General features: G+C 52.7%; 1 protein-coding gene across 1 annotated transcript in view; it reads right to left on the bottom strand.

The window, feature by feature from the left end:
- The window catches only part of VPS35 (VPS35 retromer complex component), a 1,351,314-nt gene that overhangs the window by 730,845 nt on the left and 606,231 nt on the right, over nucleotides 1-14,238 (bottom strand). The window lies entirely within an intron of this gene.

Genomic DNA, 14,238 nt, shown 5'->3' with positions numbered 1-14,238 from the left:
TTCCTCCTCCTCCTCCTCCTCCAACATGATCCGGCGCGTTGTAGGCCTGATAGGCTTCTGGAAACTATCAAGAAGAAAACCCTCAACGATTATAACCCTTGAGGGGCGATGAAAGATGCCGAAAAAATGGATCCCTGTTAATCGGATGGATAAACGATGGAGCACAGAGGCTCGATCGACCGAAAACAGATTTTCCCTACTGAAAAAGCGTGGAATAATGCAGAAAGCTCGAAGAGCCAAACGCGCGGACTCCCAACACTTGAACGTACGGTAAAAATCTGAAGATGGCTGCCCTTGGAGGGGATTAGGGAGAGGGCAGTCATTGGCTGGGGGCAATATGACCCAGAGCTCAGCGATTGATTTATAGGAGAAAGAGTTTATAAACGAAAGTGAAACTTTTTTCTTTTACTGAGGATTCCCAGCCTGACGACGGGGAATATTCATGAGCATGTGAATCCATGCCAGACCGCGTGCTGGAGAAATATATAGATTTTAGAAAGAGTAATCCATACTATAACTCATGTATCAGAGAGACTCCATTTTGGATTATATGTTTGCATTCAGAATGGAGAGATGAAACTTGGCAACTAATAGTGTTTGCTCATATGTTTGTATTCTCCTTGCTTAGCAAGGTTATTCAAACATATGCTAACACTACTAAAAATTGATGTAGGTCTCAAACAGAAATTGCTTCAAATGAATGCTGATAGTGGAGTCTGAGTTTTGATTACGTTAAGGGTACATACATCTGTGTTGGTTATCTCTTGAAGACTGGAGAAGTGACCCTGAGTGTCTATGTTTGCTTGGTTCCTCAAAGCGGACCATTGTACTAACTGGAAAGGATGAAACCTTCCTTGAGGTCTTAGTATATTCCGTCGATTGAATTAAAGTCAATGCACTGAGAAGGTTACCAAATCTGCTGATAAGTGGGTGTGGTAATACAGTTGAGGATTGCTTGGGAATTGTGTGCTGTCCGTTCTTGTGCTCACCCTGCAGGGTCATTAAAGATTTACTGAACTAACCTCACCAGAGATTAGAGTTCAGAGTCAGTTTTCCACTGATGGATAATATGAATGTAATTAGTTTGCAGCAAGGGAGAAAAGAAAGGTGCTGAATAGGTGAAAATCTGGGCACAAATCCCCATTACGATGCCTCATAAGTGCACGCAAGTAGCCCAATGGCCTGTGTGCAAAGTGGTGCGGGTTGTTCATGGTATCCCGTTGCTAGCCCTGTGCACACAAACATCACTGCAGTCTTATTTATGGAAATACTGCACACCACTCAGCCTGTTCAAAGCTTGGGCAGCATATGGGAACAGCAGAAATCGCCAACTTTCACAGATTTTGCTATGGTTCAGCAAGGCACATACGTAGGGACTGTCACAAACTGCAAAGGATCAGAGAGAGGTTCAAGTTGGGTCAACTTGCAATTCCGTAAAGTTAGTTGACTGTACAAATTTGTGACTAGGAACTAATGGTAGTTTGAGGGCAAGTCAGCAGTTAGTCCAGTTAGTGTGAGGGCACAGAGCAAAGATAACAAACATGGGTCAATAGTCCAATACCATGCCTTCCTTGGAATAATCCATCATTTTGGTGTTGGGCGCAGATAGGTAAACCTGAGGTAATTTCTCCAAAAAATGCAGTCCTGTAGCTTTACAATACATGTGCTGGTTTCAGCTTATTTTTAATCAAAGCGATATTGCTGTGTCCTTATTTTCTTTGTGTCTAGTACTGTGCCTCCAATCCCATCTCAATGAAGTTTTGTACTCTTAAGGGTTCCAAACATAAAGGGCAGGCTTTTAAGCACATTGGGCGATGGAAAATAGGAACAGGAAGAACAAAATAATGCCTTTGACGTGTTTCTTAGAGACGGACTATGATATGATTCATCTGTAGAGAACAGGAGGAGTATAATTAGGTCTCCCAGTGCTCCATTTCTACACACAGATGGAAAACACTGTTACGGTCTGTATTGATCTTTTAATAAAAAAAACTGAAAAAAGCAGCCATTTATGTGTCTTGATTAGATCTTCAGTTTGTGAAATATGCCTTCCAGGGCCATGGCTGCGCAAAATAACAATGGAGAGACTAAAGTGAATTATTTATCTTCTTTGAAATAGTTTAAATTCTACAAATGTTTATCACATCAGCTGCTTGTTTGTTAAGGTGAGAAAGCATCTTGGCTTGATGTGAAAGAACACAGCTCTATGATCTTACTATATCATGCATCACTGATTGTAAATTATTTGTTATGGAGCAAATATAAATGTGGATAAATACACTTATTGCACCAACTTTGTTTAATAATGTGTATGCGTGGATGGATCGACAGATAGAAAACATTAGTTCTGATGGGTGTAAAAATGCTTGAAAATGTGAAAGTAGATTAAGCCATTTGAGCCAAGTCTCTTACAGCACAGCACCACCCAGAAGCCATTGCTGGAAGTCCATCTCCAGTTTAGAGCCAGATGGGCTAATCAGTGTGAGAATACAATTAGCTCAAATGCCAAGGCATTCCTCCAGGAAAATGTTTCTATAGGGTAGTTCTATTTTAAACATGGCATTATTCAACACAAGGCAGACAGTTCTTAAGGCTGTCAACAACTGCACACCACTTTCTTCCTGACTAGGGATCATTTTTGAGCCTTGTAAAGTTTGCATACCCAAAATGCATTACCAACTTGGCTCTGAACTGGACCTGAACTTCCAGCGATGGCAGATGGGTGGCGCTGCGCTGTGTGTGACTTGACTCAAATAGAGTAATCTTATAAATATATACAGACACATCATAACAGTGGTGTCCATTTGATACACTAACCTCACTGTAGATCAAAAACAGTTATCAAACAAAGTTCTGCTGCATAGGCTACAATGCACAAAACAAGATATTGGTACATAGTTGTTAGGTACGAATTGCTGCAGTCACACAGAGTGGGACTACACAACACTTAACTGCTTGATATTAGGTAACCCACCTTTTGGTATAAGTCTGTGTTACACATGTTGGTAGTGTGACTGAGAAGCGAGGCCTATCTCAAGAGGGGTAAATGTGAGCCGTAGACACAAAATATCAAAGCCAATGGTCTAGAAGAGTCTTCAGGGAGCCAGGACAGCCAAAGTCAATTGGAACACAGTGTATGGGGCTGAGGCACTTCTTAGATCAGAAACAGTCTTGCACAAAGTTAGAGAGTGTAGAAAATCACGTGTAAGGTCGCAAGCTGTGAACCCAGTGAAAAGAGTTGTAATCAACTCTAAAGATAAGCCCCTGCAATTCCCAAATGAGAAAAGCACAGCTAAAAGACAATGAGATAAATACCCCAAGACTAAACAGTACCTCTGGTTTGAAGAAGAGTGGTCCAGCTGGATTCTGTCTTGCTACAGCAGTGCAGACCCCGTGTTCCTGAGCCTCAGTCGTGGGGACAAGAGGGACGATGTCTGTAGGGCTCCTACAGCCGTACTTCGGAGGACGCCGGCAACTGCGCGCTCTCTTCGGTTCAGCTGCACTTCGCAGGGTGTCAGCGCTTAGCAAATAGCACCATTGCGGATCTCGGATACCGGTTGGGCTTCCTTCACTCCTTGGGTCTTGTACTCTGATGAGGGGACTCGAGCTCTGGTCGTCCTGCTTCTGGAGGGTCCTTAGGGGACTCCTGGAGATTCTAGCCAGATTTCAGACGTTTCACTAGACTATGGATTATTCGACCCCTGGCACTCGATTCTTGCAGCGAAGAAGTACAACCAGTCGGGGAAGATGGTCCAGTTGAGTTCGTTGTGGGGTTACTTGGTCCCACAAAACCAAGGGGAGAAGTTGTTCCGCCCGGAGCTTCTCTGTCTAATTGAAAAAGGAGTTTCAGCACAGCAGCAGGGCTTCACCTGGAAACTTCAAAGGTCCAGGAGGAGGCAGCAAGCTTCGTTCACAGTTTCTTCGTCGGGTCTTTCTCCCAGTGGTCGGCTCTGCCTCTAGTCCCAAAACCCTCGCCTTTTAAGCAGGTTTCTCCCATTCATGCACAGCCTAGGCTGTCAATCACACAGCAGGGTGGCTATCCTGAAAGGCCAGCCAGCCAGCCAGCCAAACAGGACTGGTTGCATTCAGGCATTCCTAGTGACAAAGGACAGGGGGGTTTCGGGAACCTCCCTCAAATCCTGCACTTCCAGCCACACTGGAGCCAGAGGCGGGCTTCAGGGCTGAAGCCTGCCAAAGGCAAGACAAATAGAGGGCTCAAATCTGCCTCGACACACAAAGTAAAGCCCAATAACGACCACACAAACAGAAAATGGTGAAAAAAAGTCATGGGGCATTATGACAAAATGGTCACCCATGGGTGCTGTACTGCAGCTGAGGGTTCACCCTGCGGTAGAGATGTACAAGGGTATGAACAATTAAACCACTGCCACCAGTCATTTACAGTAGTGAAGGTAGCATACAATGTTACATGAGAGCGTAGGAGAAGAGGCTACGCGGTAACCCCCCAGCACTCCACATAAGATGGTGTGTGCTGGACCTACAAAGAGAAAAGGTAAGTTAAGTCAATTTCACTTTACTATTCTTGGGAGCTGTAGTTCACACAGGAAAAGGTATTTAAACCTTAGAGAAATCCATTTAGATTTATCCTGTGACACTGAACTGAAGGTGATGTGTGTCACCATACAAAAAGTAGATGCCTATGGAGTGTGTTAGATTCCAAAAACAGTGAAAACACATAATCCAAATCAGTCCTAAAGTCCACCAAAAGAGCTGGGGGTCTGTAAGGTTGAAGGGAATTGTCACAGAAATGATAATTCTCCCTAACAATAGCCTTCTAAAATATGAGGTACAGAAAGATCCACACGCAGACACACACACACACACACACACACACACACAACCTTAAGCAGCCCAACCCTATGGTGTTCAGCAAGAGTTTCATGTAAGTAATTAGTTTCATTTGCTTAGGGTGGGTGCTGCATTTCCCTGAGAACAGTGCAGTAGAAACACTTACTCCTAACCAGCCCAACAGACAAGCAGTGGACCAGTCTCTCACACTCTGAAAATAGGAAAAATAATACCGACAAAAAATAGAAAATGAGACTGAGGGATGGATTTCTAACCTGGCTTTGTCAGGATGGACAAGGAGGTTTGAGTGGAGTTTTTTTTCGTCAACTCATCTTCGGTTGACGAATGAAAGAGGTCCACAACCTCAAAGAACAGATCTAGGATCTGCTTTTGCACGTCAGATGAAAACTTAGTGGCATGCATCCACGCCGTCCCTCTCATCTCGACACCCAGGCACAGACCTCTGCTGGCTGTGTCGATGTGAAAGACCAAAGACTCCATGAGGTCCTGCGCAATGGCCCAGGCATCCGCCAGACCGGCCTTGATGGAGGCTTGCCCCTCCAACGGGAGGTCAGGCAGAAACTCCCCGAGCACCCGCCCCAGCTTCTGGTTAGCGGCAGCTAAAAGGGCATCGGCTTGCCGCAGATGCAGTCCTCAAATGGCATAACAGCGTTTGCCCAAAGACTCAAAGACCTTATCCTCTTTGGAAAGACAACTGGAGGGGCTCCCGGGGAGGAGGAGGATGAAGACTATGGTTTGGAATATAGTGAGACTGCAGCCAACACTGAAGAATGTGGCTGCGGGTGGGAGGCCAGGAGGATTGGCTCCCCGTCTGTCAACTTGAACCTGCTGTCCAACAACTTCATCTGGGCATTGGCACTGGGCTTCTCCCAGACCTTTCTCGCCACCTGCAGGACATCCTTCTGAAGTGGGATGTCGGACCAGATTGTGGTGTGCTTGCCCAAAAACTCTGCTAGCACTACCGAATCCTGGGGGGCTACCTCGGACAGAGGGTCCCGCAAAGAACTCCACCAAGCCCTGAAGGCGGTCATGAAAGGCCTTAACAGATCCTGAGGGTTTGTTGTCCTGGCTTTTTTACAGACCGAGGGAAGACCAGCCCCTAGCACACAGGTGTCCGGAGCTGAAGACAGGTGCAATGGCTTTTGAGGGGGAGGCGGCGGAGTGGTCTGAACAACTTGTAGGGCCTTGACCAGCGGAGGGGACAGCACTTGCAGGGAAGCACTGGAGGAACAGGCGGAGCACCAAAAAGAGGCGGCCGGGGAGGCATCACCTGCAGGATCACCTCCTTCACAACATCCTTCAGGATCCCCGTCATCTGAGGGGGAACGCATGAGGAGAAGGAAGCGCTCGAAGAAGCGGTCCTCAGTAGTCGCTGGATCCCTAGGGGCTCGGCCCTCAGAGGCACTGGGGTCTCCGCTCCTGGTGAAAGCCCTCAGGCGCCTGAGGCGTGTAACCATAAGGCTGCGATGGGTAAATGTACCCCTGACGAGAGCAGATGCCTGTACCATACAGTCCGCTGCCGCTTACGGAGAGATGGGGACTGGAACCTTCTTGCATGGTCCATTCAATGAGCGAAAGCACGGGCAGGCGGGCCCCGAGTCGAATACAAAATGACAGCCAGGCCTAGCAGGCTGTGCTACGTGCCCATCTGCCAACTTGGGACCTTGTGCCACACCCTCAGAGGGAGGGCGCGAAGGCACTGAGCCACAAGAGTTCTCGGACATGGGAGGATACAGCTTGGGTGTTCCACCCGAAGCATAAGTGTCGACTTCAGATGGTAGACAGTCTTTCCATCGAAAAAGTTTTCAAAAACATTTTTTCGATCGAAACTTATCCTTTGAAAAAATATGCATCAAATGCATATATGTGTGGGGTAAAGGGTTAATTTTCGTTGGGGTGGGCTTTGAAGGGTAAAAAACTGGGGGTAGGGGTGGGATTTACAAAATAAATGCAGTCGATGGAAATGTTTTCGATGGATAATGTTTGTTGCAAAAACTTTCATTGGAAAGACCATAAACCCCTCAGATTACTCCGGTAGCCGCCGAGCCCTCGGCCGTCTGGCCGGTAATCTTAAAGCCCTGACTCACTAGCTCAAAGCGAGCTCCGGTAGGCAGCGTACCCTCTGCGCCTATGCCAGTAGTCGTGCTGGATCGTGCAGACGGCATACTCTTGGAGGAGGCCCCCGGCAATCCCTTACCTGTTGGTGGTCGAAGAAGCGGACGAACTTGACCGCCCTTCTGAGACAGCCTGGTATGGCCCCTGAGCCCCTCGGCTTGGGAGCCAGTAGCTTTGAAAGCCTCAGGTCTGCCCCTGGAGTGCCCGGAAGAGCCCCCGGCTCTCGGCTTGGAAACCGGTAGCCTTAGAGGCCGCAGGCCTGCCAGAATCTGAATCCAAGGAACCCTTGCCTGTTGGAACCGCCGGGAATGAGTCACCGGGATGAGGGGCCATGCTGAACAGAGGGCCTACCTTGTCTTGACGAGAGGTCCTGGAGACAAGATCCTTAAGGTGTGCAAGAGGAGAAGTGTGGAATATCTCCCTCCAACGTGACAACCGATTCTTCAATGCCCTGTGACAGTCCCAGAGGTGGTCGGGCCCCAGGCACTCAAGACAGAGTGCATTAGGGTACGAGGCCGGGAATGAAGGGTCGCCCAAAGCACATCTTGTGAATCCTCCTGCAGCTCTCATGCACCGGCGGGGGCGAGGCACTGTTAAGTAAAATTGAAAAAGAAAGAAGGGGAGCAAGCGGAAAGTTAAAAAAGCCTCCAACAGACAGACCAACTGTGAAAGCAAATGCGCGAATCATCACACAAAACCTCCATCTCGGCGCAATGCAAGCTACATGGGATTAAATTACAGCACAGGTGGCACTACGACCCAAAGAAGGTATCCAAAACGTTTGATCGATCTAGCCCTCAGTGCTGGAGCGGATGCCGGTCCCCGGCCGATTACTGGCACATATGCAGACATTCTGCAAAGAGGTCCTGACATGTATAAAAGATATCGAAGGGATCGCAAGGGAAATAGACCGCAGAACGATGCTTTTTGGTTTGGAAGAAAATGAGGGCCGCTGGATACGAGTTCCGCACATAACCCACTTTCTCCTCTTGGCAGCCCGGGTCTTCATCACGATGAGTTGGAAATCCAAGGACCTCCCAACAGAAGCCATCTTGGCCCGCAAAGCTAGAGAACTCTACGAGATGGAAAACATTACGGGTGCGATCCATGACATCTCACCAAGTAGAGAAATGGAATGGGCACCGTGTTCCTTGAAGCCTACAATTGACATCGAACAGACTTACTGACACTATGTCGGATCCTGCTGAGAAGATCATAATAACTTTATCCCACCTGCTATCAGTCTAAGTTGGGGAAGGGGGTTTGGGGGGAGAGTTAAAAGTTTACAGTTAAGGGGAAAATCTATTTAAGATATGTTGCAAAAGGTCAAGAAATGGTGTATTGATGATAAAATCCTGGAAATGTATGTCTGCAAAATGCCAAATAAAAATATATTGGAAAAAAACTAAAAAAAAGCCTCTACGCTGGCTCCCAGGTCCCACACCGTCCATGCGGAAATAGGGACCGAGGTGAGGCGCCGGATGTGGGGTTCCCACGCCCGAGGCCACACGCTGTACTAAATTTAATGGGGAAGGAACAAGTTACTTACCTGTAACTGTTGTTCTCCAGCATGGGTCTGGCATGGATTCACATGCTCATGAATATTCCCCGTCGTCAGGCTGGGAATCCTCGGTAAAGAAAAAACCAGTATCAGTTTCGTTTCTGATCTGTCTTTCGTAGTAATAACCAATCACTGGTCTCTGCGTCATACTGACCACAGCCAATGACTGCCCTCTACCTAAGCACCGCCTCTGGCAGCCATCTTCAGATTTGGAAGCACGTGAAGTGGCAGTATGACCAAGTGAAGAGCCGCAGAGGGGTAGGCGGGAGGGTTCGCATGTGAATCCATGCCAGACCCATGCTGGAGAACAACAGTTACAGGTAAGTAACTTGTTCCTTCTCCAGCATGGGGTCTGGCATGGATTCACATGCTCATGAATAAAGAATACATAGCAGTACACACATGCACAACCACGGGAGGTGGCAAAGGCTCAACATTAAGCATCACATCAACTCAACATTAAGCATCTTACCTCCTCACCAGGCTCACCTCAGGCGAACAGGTTGCGCAGCACTGCTTGGCCGACCCTGGACTCCTCCCTGGAATCCCGGTCGACGCAGTAGAATTTCGTGAAGGTGTGCGTCGACCTCCACGTAGCAGCCCTGCATATGTCCAGCAGGGGCACACCAGATAGGAACGCCGTGGTAGCTGCGATCGCTCTGGTGGAATGGGCTCTCGGACGGCCAGGCAGCGGTCGGTTTGCCAACCTGTGACAGCACATGATACAGCCGGAGAGCCATCTGGAGATGGAAGCCTTCGAGAGAGCCTTCCCCTGATTGACAGGTCCAAAGTTCACAAAGAGTTGTGACGTCTTCCGAAAACCCTTCGTGCGGTCCACGTAGAACTTCAGCGCTCTAGCTACATCCAGCGAGTGCAAAGTCCTCTCAGCCGGCGATGAAGGCGACGGGAAGAACACAGGTAACACCAAGGGTTCGTTGAGATGGAAGTCCGACGGTACCTTGGGCATGAAGGAGGGGTGCGTCCTGAGCACTACCCTCGTGTCGTGGAAAGTCAAGTACGGGGCCTTGCAGGAAAGGGCCTGGATCTCTCCCACTCGTCGTGCGGAGGTGATGGCCACAAGAAAAGCTGTTTTCCACGATAGAAACTTCAACGGGGCCGAGTGCAGAGGCTCGAACGGAGGTCCCATGAGCTTGGTCAGCACCACGTTGAGCTCCCACGCCGGGGCCGGAGCCTTCACCGGCGGGAACGATCTGAACAGTCCCTTCATGAACTCTTTCACCAGACGATGAGACCACAAGGACGTCCGCCCCGTGGTTCTGGTGTATCGGGAGATCGCAGCAAGATGAATCTTGATGGACGCGTGTGCCAGACCAGCTTTGGCCAGCGTCAGCAGGTACGGCAGTACTTGGGGAGCCGTAATCCGTAGAGGGTTAATCTTCTGTGCGTGGCACCAGACAGAGAACCTCTTCCATTTGTGTCCGTAGCATTTAAGAGTCGAGGACGCCCTGGCCTTTGCAAGAACCTCTCTGCAATCGGCCGGTATGTCGTATCCTCCAAACTCTAGCGCTGCCGGAGCCAGGCCTGCAAGTTCAGCGACTTCGGGTCGTGGTGGAGGATGGCGCCTCCTTCCCTGGAGAGTAGATCCGCGTCCGCCGGCAGCTTGATCGGCGGGGACGCTGACAAGTCCAGAAGGTCCGGGAACCATATCTGCCTCGGCCACGCAGGTGCGACGAGGATCATCCTGCACCGTGACCTCTTGAGCTGGTTGACGAGCCGGATTAGCAGAGGCAAGGGAGGGAACGCGTAGAGGAACAGGCCCTCCCAGGGGAACGAGAAAGCATCGCCCATGCTCCTCGTCTGGGGAAACCTGCTGGCGAACCTCCGGCACTTGGTGTTCGTCGCCGTCGCGAACAGGTCGATCTGGGGTGTGCCCCACCGTCGGAAGAGGCGATCCACCAGATCCTGCCGTAGTTCCCACTCGTGGCACGAGCGCAGCTCCCTGCTGAGTGAGTCGGCGATGGTGTTTTTTATCCCTGCCAGATGAAACGGCACCAGAAAAATCCCTTGGGCGACGGCCCAATGCCACAGGTCCTGCGCCTCCTTGGACAGCGCTGGGGACCTGGTTCCGCCCTGTTTCCTGATGTAAAACATGGTGGTGGTGTTGTCGGTGAAGATCCTCACCACCTTGCCCTTGAGGGACGGAAGGAAGGACCTGAGGGCCCAAAACACTGCACGGAGCTCCAGGACGTTGATATGCAGGGACTTCTCCGTCGGGAGCCAGAGTCCCCTTGCGTGCAGATTTTCGGTGTGCGCTCCCCACCCTTCCAGGGAGGCATCCGTGGTCACAGTCTCCTGGTGGGCTGGGGTCTGGAAGTCCATGCCCGCCGTCAGATGCGCGCGGGTGCCCCACCACCGTATCGCTCGTCGGAAACTCTCGTCGAGCTTGATCCTTTCCTCGAAGCTGCCCGTCGTCTGGATCCAGCGCGCATCCAGGAATTCTTGCAACGGGCGCATCCGGAGCCTGCACATGGGAATGAGGTAGATGCAGGAAGACATCATCCCGAGGAGGGACTTGATGGACCTCACCTTGGCCGCGTCGGCCACCAACATCCGTTGCACCTTGCCCAAGATGGTCCTGGTCCTCTCCTCCGACGGGGAGGCCAGAAGGGACACTGTGTCGAGCCTCGCTCCCAGAAACAGTGCGACTTGCGCGGGCACCAGGTGGGATTTGGCGTAGTTCACGGAGAATCCCAGATCCGTGAGGAGTTGGACGGTCCTTGCCGTGTGGACCACGGCGAGCTCCCTCGTCTTGGCGCGGATGAGCCAGTCGTCCAGGTAGGGGTAGACGTGAATCCCCTCGCGGCGCAGCTGCGCCGCCACCGGTGCGAGGCACTTGGTGAATACCCTGGGTGCCGACCGTAGTCCGAAGGGAAGGGCTTTGAACTGGTAATGACGCCCTTGGACCACGAATCTGAGGAATTTTCGGTGCCCCTTTAGGATGGGAATGTGGAAGTAGGCATCCTCCAAATCCAACGACGATAGGAAGTCTCCTTCCTCCAGCTGACCCAGGACGTGCTGGAGGGTGACCATCCGGAACTTCTGCGCCTTGATGAACTTGTTCAGACGTCGCAGGTCTAGGATGGGGCGCCATCCTCCCGTCTTCTTCTTCACGAGGAAGTATCGCGAGTAGACTCCGGAGCCCCGAAGCCTCTTTGGGACGAGTTCGATGGCGCCCTTTCTGAGCATCGCCTTTACCTCCAGGAGAAGTTGAGGGACGTGAAGTTCTTTCCTGGCCACGGGGGGGACGCGCGGGCACCTTCTTAGAAACTCGAGCGCGTGGCCCCGGGCCAGGGCGTCCAGCACCCAACGGTCGGTGGAGATGGACTCCCACACGCTGACGAAGCCCGCCAGCCGGCCTCCCACCGGGGTGCTTCGGTGGGGGCCCGACCCCACGGCCGGTTCAATCCTGCTTGGACGCGGCCTTGCCGCCTTGATCTCCTTGGCGACGACGGCGGGGTCCGCTAGACTTGCCTCGTCCTCTGTAGGCCTCTTGCGACGACGAGCGGGCCGCTTGACGGTAGGAAGCGAAACCGCCGCCGGAACCTTTGGAGGCGCCCTTGCCTCCGCCGCTCCGAAAGGGCGTTCGTCGTTGCTGCAGGACACCAAGGGCCCTGGCCGTCTCAGTATCCGCCTTGATGGCCTGAAGGGAATCGTCCACTGTCTTCCCAAACAGGTTGTTCCCGTCGAAGGGCATGTCCAGGACTCTGGTCTGGACGTCCTGCCGAAAGTCCGTAGCTTTGAGCCATCCACGACGTCGAAGGCAAACGCCGTTGCCCAGCTGGCGGAACCCAGTGTCGGCGATGTCCGTCGCCACGGTGATGGCGTGGTCCGACGCCACCTCACCTTCCTGCAGGATCTCAAGGGCCTCCGCCCTCTTGTCGTCCGGCAGAAAATCCAGCAGGGGAGCTATCTTGTACCAGAGCTCCCTGTCGTAGCGGGCCACGATAGCCAAGGCGTTGGCCGCTTTAATCGTCGTCGCTGCCGACGAGATGACTCTACGTCCCATAGCATCCAATTTCTTTCCCTCGCCGTCCGGCGGGGAAGTCGATGTGGAGGCCGCACCCCCCCCCCCGCTTTCTTCCTGGCTGCCGCGGAGACGACGGAGTCCGGGGTAGGCTGCGCCCGGAGGCATAGGGGGGCCGTGTCCGGGACCCGGTACTTTTTCTCGTACCGGTCTCTTCTAGCTGGCGTCGTGGAAGGGTTCTTGAGGAGGGAAAGGCCCTCATCCCAAATGTCGTCCAACAGAGGCACTGCGAGGACCGTCTTCCTCTTGGCCTCGCGCCGCTGATAAAGGAAGCCTTCCTTTTTCTTCTCCTCAGGGCAGAGTTGGAAAAGCTCGGACGCCCTGGAGATCATGGAGTGGAAAGATCCGATCTCGTCGGGCGGAGAAGCCCTGGTGGGAGGCGACGACGGAAAATCCTCGTCGTATGCCTCGTCGTCCGTACCCGTCGCTGCCGTGTCAGTCCCCGTATCATCCCCTCGGGTGGACGGGGAGGAGGGCTGGACGGGGCGCGACGGTTGAAAAGGAGGTGGTGGATGGATCCTTCTTTTCTTGGTAGGGGGAACACCAGAAGGTCCCGGTTCTGGATCCCCCGACGGGAGAGGTTCCTCCGTCGGTAACGGTAGCCTCGTCCTTATCTCGGAGCATAAGGACTGTATGGCCAACAAAATGGCCGCCGAGTTGTCTTGCGGCGCTGGCAGAGGGGAATCCGACGGGCGAGCAGGGGCCCCGTCGGTATCCTCGACGATGTCGTCGTCGCCACCTGCGTCGGGGTCCATTCCGACGGGCTGGCCTTCTTCCACGCCTAGGCCGTGGCTTAAGACCTCGATCAGCTCCTCTTCTGAGGTTGAGGCCGAATCTACGACGACGCCCTGCCCCCCCTTCTTCTTCCCCACGGAGGGTTTCACGGGGGTCCTATCGATGGGCACAAAGGAAGACTCCCTCCGAGGAGGCAGGGAGATTCTGGGCCCTGAGGTCGCCACCACTGGTGTAGCCACCACAGGCTGAGCCAGGGCCGCCGCGACCGTTTCGATAGAGGGCTTGGTCGGATGGATCAAGGCCTTCACCACCTTAGGTGCGCTCACCGCCTTATCCTTGAGGGAGGGGGCACTTCCACGCTCCTCCTCTGTCTTAGAGCTCGACCGGGGCCTCTCCAGGAGCTTCGCCGGGTGCTCGGCCTTCCTCTTACCCGACCCAGAGCGTTGGCTCGTGGTTGATGGTGCCGGGGAGGGTGCGCCCTGCCTGGCGCCCGTAGAGCCCGACCGTTCGGCGCTCCCGGTGCCAGCGGACTCGCGGTGCTTGGCCTTATGTTGGGCCCCCGTCGCCGGGGCGCCCTCAAAGGTCTTAGAAGACCGCTCGGATTTCTTTTTCTTCTCGCCAGACGGGCTCTTACCCTCCAGCCAGTTGGCGAGACGTTGATGGCGGTCCTTCATGGTCCGTTCCGACATGTTGCCGCAAAACGCACAGTCCTTCTCCACGTGCGTCTTGTCCTCATGAAGGCAGTAAAGGCAGAAAGAGTGTTCGTCCTCCTTGAAGACGTTCTGCAGCTGGCATCCAGGGCAGACCCTGAACAGCTTTCCGGGCGTCGAGCTTCCCTTCTCCTGGGCCATCTCCGAGACCGGGCCTGAGAAGCTTCTGGAGTCCTCCGAAGCGTAGCTCGACGAAATCTTCACCCTTGAGGGGCACAGATGAATCCGACACGGGTCCCCGT

Source organism: Ambystoma mexicanum, chromosome 1p, assembly GCF_040938575.1.
Source record: "Ambystoma mexicanum isolate Mex_15411 chromosome 1p, UKY_AmexF1_1, whole genome shotgun sequence".
In the NCBI taxonomy this organism is placed as follows: domain Eukaryota; kingdom Metazoa; phylum Chordata; class Amphibia; order Caudata; family Ambystomatidae; genus Ambystoma; species Ambystoma mexicanum.
Note: the sequence above shows the minus strand (reverse complement) of the source record. Positions and strands in the feature narration are given on the sequence as shown.